The sequence below is a fragment of the Castor canadensis genome, chromosome 11 (assembly GCF_047511655.1).
Source record: "Castor canadensis chromosome 11, mCasCan1.hap1v2, whole genome shotgun sequence".
NCBI lineage: Eukaryota > Metazoa > Chordata > Mammalia > Rodentia > Castoridae > Castor > Castor canadensis.
In genome coordinates, this window is record NC_133396.1 from 10046127 (window position 1) to 10053305 (window position 7179).

The 7179-nt window shown below is 36.8% G+C and overlaps 1 long non-coding RNA gene across 1 annotated transcript; it reads left to right on the forward strand.

Moving 5' to 3' along the window:
• The first annotated feature begins 842 nt into the window (after positions 1 to 842).
• LOC141414036 (uncharacterized) lies at positions 843 to 5293 on the forward strand. Its single transcript, XR_012439139.1, has 3 exons — positions 843 to 955; positions 3842 to 3944; positions 4716 to 5293. It is a non-coding gene; the product is annotated as an uncharacterized lncRNA (long non-coding RNA).
• The last annotated feature ends 1886 nt before the right edge of the window (positions 5294 to 7179 follow it).

Here is a 7179-nt window from a genome sequence, read left to right on the forward strand (position 1 = left end):
TAAGACAGTTATATAAATATCTGCACAGGAAATATTTACACATACTTATTTGCTCCATTTGCATGGCTTATGTTGGGTCCTTCAGCTGACATTTCAAATGTGTCACCTAGGTAAGTTTCCTGTGCATGGACAGTGTTAAAGGTGGAAGCTGAATCTGATAAAACAAAGAAGGAAAACTGCATGCATAGTCTTATGCTTTCTTCCAAAAACCCCTGTATAATAATTTCAAGTAAAGGAAAAGGGGGGAAAGCCTCATAAGAATAAAGAAAAAAATGGCTAACAGTATGAAACAGAATATGTTAAAATAGGGGTACTTATCAAACAAGATAAAAAAAAAGCTGAATTCTAATTTCCACTGAACAAAAGCTGTGAATCAATCTCATATATACTGCAGAATCTTCTAAATTTAAAGGCTGTATCTAAAGAAATTCTGGAGATGGGGGTAAAAGGAAGTGTTGCCAGGGAAATTTGGTTAACAATTTGAAAAGGAAGAAATAATCACCAGCTTCCCTTGCCAGTCTGCAAAGCCTGGAGACTGACCCTCTAGTATTTCAGCTGACTGTTGAAGATGTATTGTTGGTAAATCAAATGGTCTTTGGCCTGGGAGACAGCAATAAAACCTAACAGTTAACAATGAGAGTATCATGTGGAAAAATGGAAGGATTCCAAATGGGTATTTTGAAAATTTAAAAATCTAAAGCTTTCTACCCTGCTCCCAGGCTGCTGGTAACAGGTTGTATCAATTGGATTCTGCTGCATAACAAATTTTCCAGTAGTCACATAGAACAACTATTTATTTAGAACATGATTCTGCTAATCCGTTGGGGCATTCTTCTGTTACAGGTTGGCTCAGCTGATATCACTGGGCTTTGTCATGGTCAACTGATGAGTTGGTCAGTAACTGGATGGTTTAGGATAGCTTCATTTACTTATCTCCAAGTTGGCCGCTTGTCAGGTAAAGTGTTTCAATTGTCTTCAACATCTTCTTCTACAATAGACTATCTAAGGTTATTTGTTCTATGATCTTAGAGCTTGACATGTAGGAAACCTCAATAAACAAGCATTTTTCAAGTCTTTGTCACATTTTTACTGTCCCATTGACCAAAGAAAGTTGCATGAGAAGAGTCAGTATGGGAAAGGCATAAATACAAAGACAGACTATTGTTTGACATTTATCAAGGAATCAACCCCAAAGTAAAATACATTGCAGGAGGTGTTTTTTTCTTTTTTGGAGGCGAGGAGAGATTCTGATTAGAAATAAATATAAGATGCTGACATTAAGAATTCTTCAAGAAAATTGTCATGCAGTGAGGATTAGAACTGACAGTCTACATTATAAACCTAAAATTAAGCCTCAATACTATGTGCTACTTCAGCTTGCAAGGTAAACCTGGAGAGCCTCAAAAGATCCTGCACTAGGCCTGCCCCCACCTGATTCAGCAACACGTCCGAGCAAAACAACACTCCCAGCCAGAGACACTTCATCCTACTGATACGACAAAGCCTGCCTCCCACAGCCCTTAGTTATTCTCTGTGTTGCATGTGTCACTATTGTGTAACACTGGATGGCTTGGAGGCCTCCTCCCAGGGGTTGTGAGTTTACATGCCTCACAAACGCTATTGATCCCTTCTGCCCAGTGTTGGTTGTTCTGTGTCCACCATCCTCATGACTCTTGGGTAGGAATCTCACTTTCCCCAATACGTTAAATAGGAAGTGGTTAAACTTATCCCTACTCATGCCTCTTAGTCTTACAGTGAGTTTTCATAATGGGTCATTCTCATATGACTAGACAGCTATAGAACAAGAAATATTTGAAGAAAAATTATTTATTTTACCATTCTAAAAAGTAAACTCCCAAATCTCAGTGACTAAAAATGATAGAAATACATCTTTTCTTATGTAATTCTCCAATGTGGGTCTTTAAAAGTTACTCTAATGCAAAAAAAACACTGCTAGTCTAAAATATATTTAGTCTGCATATGTTTTTATCAGTGCTAGGTATTGAACCCAGAACATGCTAGACCAGAGCTCTATCACTGAGTGACATCCTTGGCCCTGGAGAACTGTACTTTGGAACTCCAGAGGTGGTTCAGGTGAACCTTATCTGGAGTCTGTTTTCATTTTACTCTGCTGGTTTTCCCTGTGAAGGAGACACTAGTTTTTTCCCTTTTAGCAGAAGGTAAACATCTAGAGAAGATCCTTCTCCATCTATCAATTAATTGTCAGCAATACATCATCACTCACAAGAGTTTCATGTAAAAAGAACAAAACTCCTCAATCTTATCTAAAGTCCCTAGTGCCCACCTGAAAATGAGGTATTTATTCCCAGTGAGAATTTGTTGGCTGTTAGAAGTAGGGGCCTTTCTTTTACTATGGTTTATATATGTTTGTATAAGTAAATCAAGGGCAGAGGTCACTCCCTGCTGATTCTGCAGGAGATAAATTCAGCATTCATCTACTTCCACTCTCTCCTCTTCCTGTTCTTGTCAAACTCTAACCTTGATGTGAAGGCATAGATATGATCTACTAAAGATGCTCACACCTGCTCCCTGTAGACAAAATCTGTATCTGAGCAGACCTTGGTTATAAGTTTGTCTTATCTTTGCACACCAGCATCCTGATCCTGTGGGACAAGACTATCACCAGTGCTGGGCACTGGTAAGCCAGTATTCCCTTCTTGAGCTGATAACAGTAAGATGCATGAATTGGCCTTTTTAGTCAACTTCATGATGTCCAGCTAGAGCTTATCTTCAATTTTAAGGAAGGAAAAGCTGAAGTTGGCTAAAAGCTTTTCATTATTCTCTCTTCCCTTGATATTCTATAAGTCACCAGGGGAGTTGAATATTGCAAAATCCTGTCATGAAAGAGCAGGCTGATAAACTGAAAAATAAAAACAGATGTGGAGCAGAGAGAGGGCTTATGGACATTTATTTCTTGCTTTGGACTAGTTCAAGTGCTGGGAATCTTTAATCCTACTCCCACTAAGAAAAATCTAATATTTCCTCTGCTTCTGACTATCACAATCCTTGGATAATTCACATCTCTGAATAATCACCTCTCCCACATTGAAGTCAAAATAAAGTGATAGGAAAATACAAAATAAAAATAATAAGTGACATTTATTGCATGTGTATGTGCCAAACACTCTGTAGGCAATATTTCATTTACACAGGGAGTAGGCATAGAGCTCACATGCTAGAGTCAGACAGCTTGGAGTCAAATCCCAGCTCCAGCTCTTACTAGCTGAGTGGACTTCAGCAAATCACACAACTTTATTTTTTGTCTAAGTTTCCTCACCGGGGCAAGAGAAATAGGAATAATATTTATACCTCCTTCTTGAGATTCTCGACAGATTAAAAGAGTTAACATTTATTAATTGCTTAGAACAGTGTTTGGTGCAGTGTAAAATCTCAATAAGCATAAGCTATCAATGGAATTATACTGCAATGAAATAAGTGACTTTATCAATCCTTATGTGTCATATAACGGAGTGAATCTCAGCATGCATTGGTGATACATGCTTATAATACCAACACTTGGGATACTGAGGTAGGAGGATGACAAGTTTGAAGCTAGCCTGGATATATAGCCAGATCCTGTCTCAAACAAACAAATAAACAAAAATCCAAAATAAAACCCCTGAATTCCAGCGAAATTAAATCATATGTGAAATTTGCCCTAGAATTGAAGCTCCTCTCCAGAGCTCGTATGTTGAACCACAGTACAACATGGTGGAACTTTCAGGGAAAAATCAAAATGGAGATGCCACTGACCTATGACCTTCTCTGTGATGTGTACATTTATGTTAAGATACATAATTCTGATGTTTAATATTCATAGATGGAGGTTTGAATTGTGAAGACTTGCCTCAACTTTCTATTTGCTTCTTGAGGACACAGCTGCCATTGTCATCCTTCCATGTGAGGAGTTGAGATGACATCAGGTATGCAAAGAGACTAATACCTAAGTATCACTTGAAGTGATATGTTTAGCTCATTACACGGACAGACTAACTGAAGAAGGGGACTGTCTCCACCCTCCTTCATCTGAGTCTATCACAGATGAATAGAATCACCTCAGGTTGCAAGTTATAGAGCACCAATTCATAATAATGGATTAATTATAAGCTGTCTATTAACTTACATGACAAGAAATCCCCATTTCTGGGGTTGGGGAATTTAGTAACTCTGGGATATTATTTGTACCGTTTCACTCTGCCCTTCTCACCACATTTGCTTTATTTCCAGTCTTGCCCTCAAGTGATGGTATGATGATATTATTTGATCACTGGGTTAGAAAAGCAACAGAATGAGCCCTTCTTACTGTAATCCTCCATCCTGTTTTTTTCCCCAGGATGGCAGAAATCTGGAAATAACCTGTGTTCTTATTTACAGAAACTATTTTACCAAGCTTAAATTGCTTATTGTCACTGAAGAGGAAATAACATTTTTATCACATTTAAGTTCCTACTACTTTGGTTCTCTTTTCCTTGCATCCCAACCATTATGCCTATGTTCTAGCCCTGTTCACTTCTCCAGTAATCCCCTATCAACACTACAATACTGATAATGGTTTTTAGATATAAAGCAGTTATTTCCACCATTTAATGTCTATGTAACACTTAGAATCCATAATCTGCTTTATATCTATGCCATAAACCACTTCTGCATACTTTACTGATCCTGACAATTCAGACCTTTTCTCTGCTTTCTAGGAGGGAAAGTAAAAACAAAGGAAAACAACCACAAACGTCTCATCCTGCTGGGGCCCTGTGGCTCACACCTGCCATTCTAGCAGAGAATGAGAGGATTGCATTTCTAGGACAGCCCAGAAAAAAAAGTTGGAAAAGAAAAAGCCTATCTCAAGAAAAAAAGCTGGGTGAGGTGGTGCGTGCTTGTCATCATAGCTACAGTAGGAGGCATAAAAAAACAGGATCGTGGTCTGGACTGGCCCCAAAAGTGAGACCCTACATCCCAAATAACCAAAGCCAAAAAGGCTGGTGGTATGGCTCAAATGTTGGAGTGCCTGCCTAGCAAGTGTGAAGTCCTGTGTTCAAACCCCAATACCACCAAAAAAGACAACAACAACAACAAAAAAATCAAAAAGATCATTCCTACTCTAAGGATCTGTGCTTCCTATTCTTTTTTTCTGTGTTGTCCTCCCCTCCAAAATTTCGTACAATTTTCCATATTTATCCAGGACTGACTTTAGCCACTATCTCATTAGTAAGATCTTTCCTGACCACACTTTTAAGCCACTGCTCATTGCAACTCATACCATACTATATTGACTCATAGCTCTTAACAGCATTTTAAATTTCCTTTTTAGGTTATTTAGCTACTGGTTTATTATATGCTCCAACATTAGAATGTAAACTTCTAGAAATGTGGGCCTTCATATACCTAGATATACCAGTCTTGTTAAAAAAAAAAAAAAGAACAGCTTAGGATAGTTTATACTTCCTTTAGTTTTTGGTTTAATTTTTTGGATTCATTTTCATGTTGTTCCAAAAGCATTCAAGTTGCTTGAGGGTGGCTATTAGCTTTGACTCTTACTTCATAAACGATTTTGTGTTTCCCCTAAATATGTGATGAAGAATTCATAATACTCCCCTGAAGTCACTCAGTAAACAGAAACTAGAAGTTTGAAAAAAAAAATCTTATAAAGAAACTGAGAAGGATTGCCAGAAAAGCAGATAATTGAGAGAATAAACACCCCAAATGATGTCTAATTTGGTTGAAAATAACCAGGTTCCTCTGCATGATGCTGAAAATAGATTACTCAAAGTTCTTGTCTCCTTTCCTGATTTGTAGTCTGACCTTAGGGAACCTGTGAAAATACTCCTAAGTTGGATGGACACTTCCAACTTAAGCACATTGAAATTCTTAAGATATAACAATATCAAGTCAGGCTTGGAGGGCTTTTCTGTGTGTTTTCAGTTATCTTTAAAAATTAAAACCAGCTCTGCCTGCAGTGCACTTGTCTTGTTTGAGTATGGAAACATTCCCAGCAAGTGCTTACATGAAAGTAAATAATAATTTGAAATATTGGACAATAAAAAAAACCACTTTTTTATCTGCATAATGACAATTCTTCGTTTGTACTGGTTTTTAAAAATCAGTTTTATTATTACAGTAATTAAAAACAATGTACTTTCAGGGATCCTTTACTCATTTGACAACTGCTTTTTTTGTTCATATATTCTATGATGGGTTGCATGGAGCTATGGTTTCAATATTTGGATATTTAAGTCCATAAAGGGATGTTCATCATAGAATATTTGTGTTTAGAAATTTTACATACCTGTGTAAACCATATAATTATCTACATATTCTCTGTCAGCTTGCTAATGTTGCAAGAGTGTTTTTACTCTATTATTTTTCTCTAAGCAGAATTGGCCTTAGAAACGAAATAATGACATCCTTCCTAGAAGAAAAAAAAGTTTCCTCAAATTACTTCAGAGGACTTCCCTTGATGCCTTATTTTCAATAAACCTCCAGGCAAATAGCCACTTTTGAACTTTGCACTTTGCCCTCTGAGTTTCACAACCTGGAGAAAGATCAATACCAGAGTCAAAGTGTCAGCAAAAATGAAGATGATATGCACAAATTGTTATTTATACAAGTCCCCTGATTTTGTTTACTGAGTTTAATATAAACTCTGCCTTTTGATTAAAAGCAAATGTCCAAGTTCTCTGTAGGGACCTGCTGTTCTAGATGATTATATCTTTTGAAGAAAACTGCAGAGGGCAAGGATTAACAGGGGAAGGCGGATCCCCAGCAGGAATTCCTCTGGTATTAAATAGCAGAAGATAATGATTTGGCCATGTGGATATCTGAGGCAGAAAATGGGACAGAAGAATCACAACAGACATAATTCTCCACTCTGACATAATATATATTCAAAACTAGTGGCAGACTACAACAAAATTTATAAAATATATTGATCTTTTGAATTATTCTAATTCTTGAAATTTACTAACACAAAGTAAGCAAAGAAACATGCAGTTGTTATGTTGGAACTATAAAATCAAAAGTAAAAAAATTAAAATAAAGAAGCTTATTGAAATAAAAGATTATATTTATTTTTGATACGAGATAAGGAATCCATTTAAGTTATATAACTGAGAAAATTGTCATAATATACCTGAACATGAAAAACACAAGTACTAAAACTGT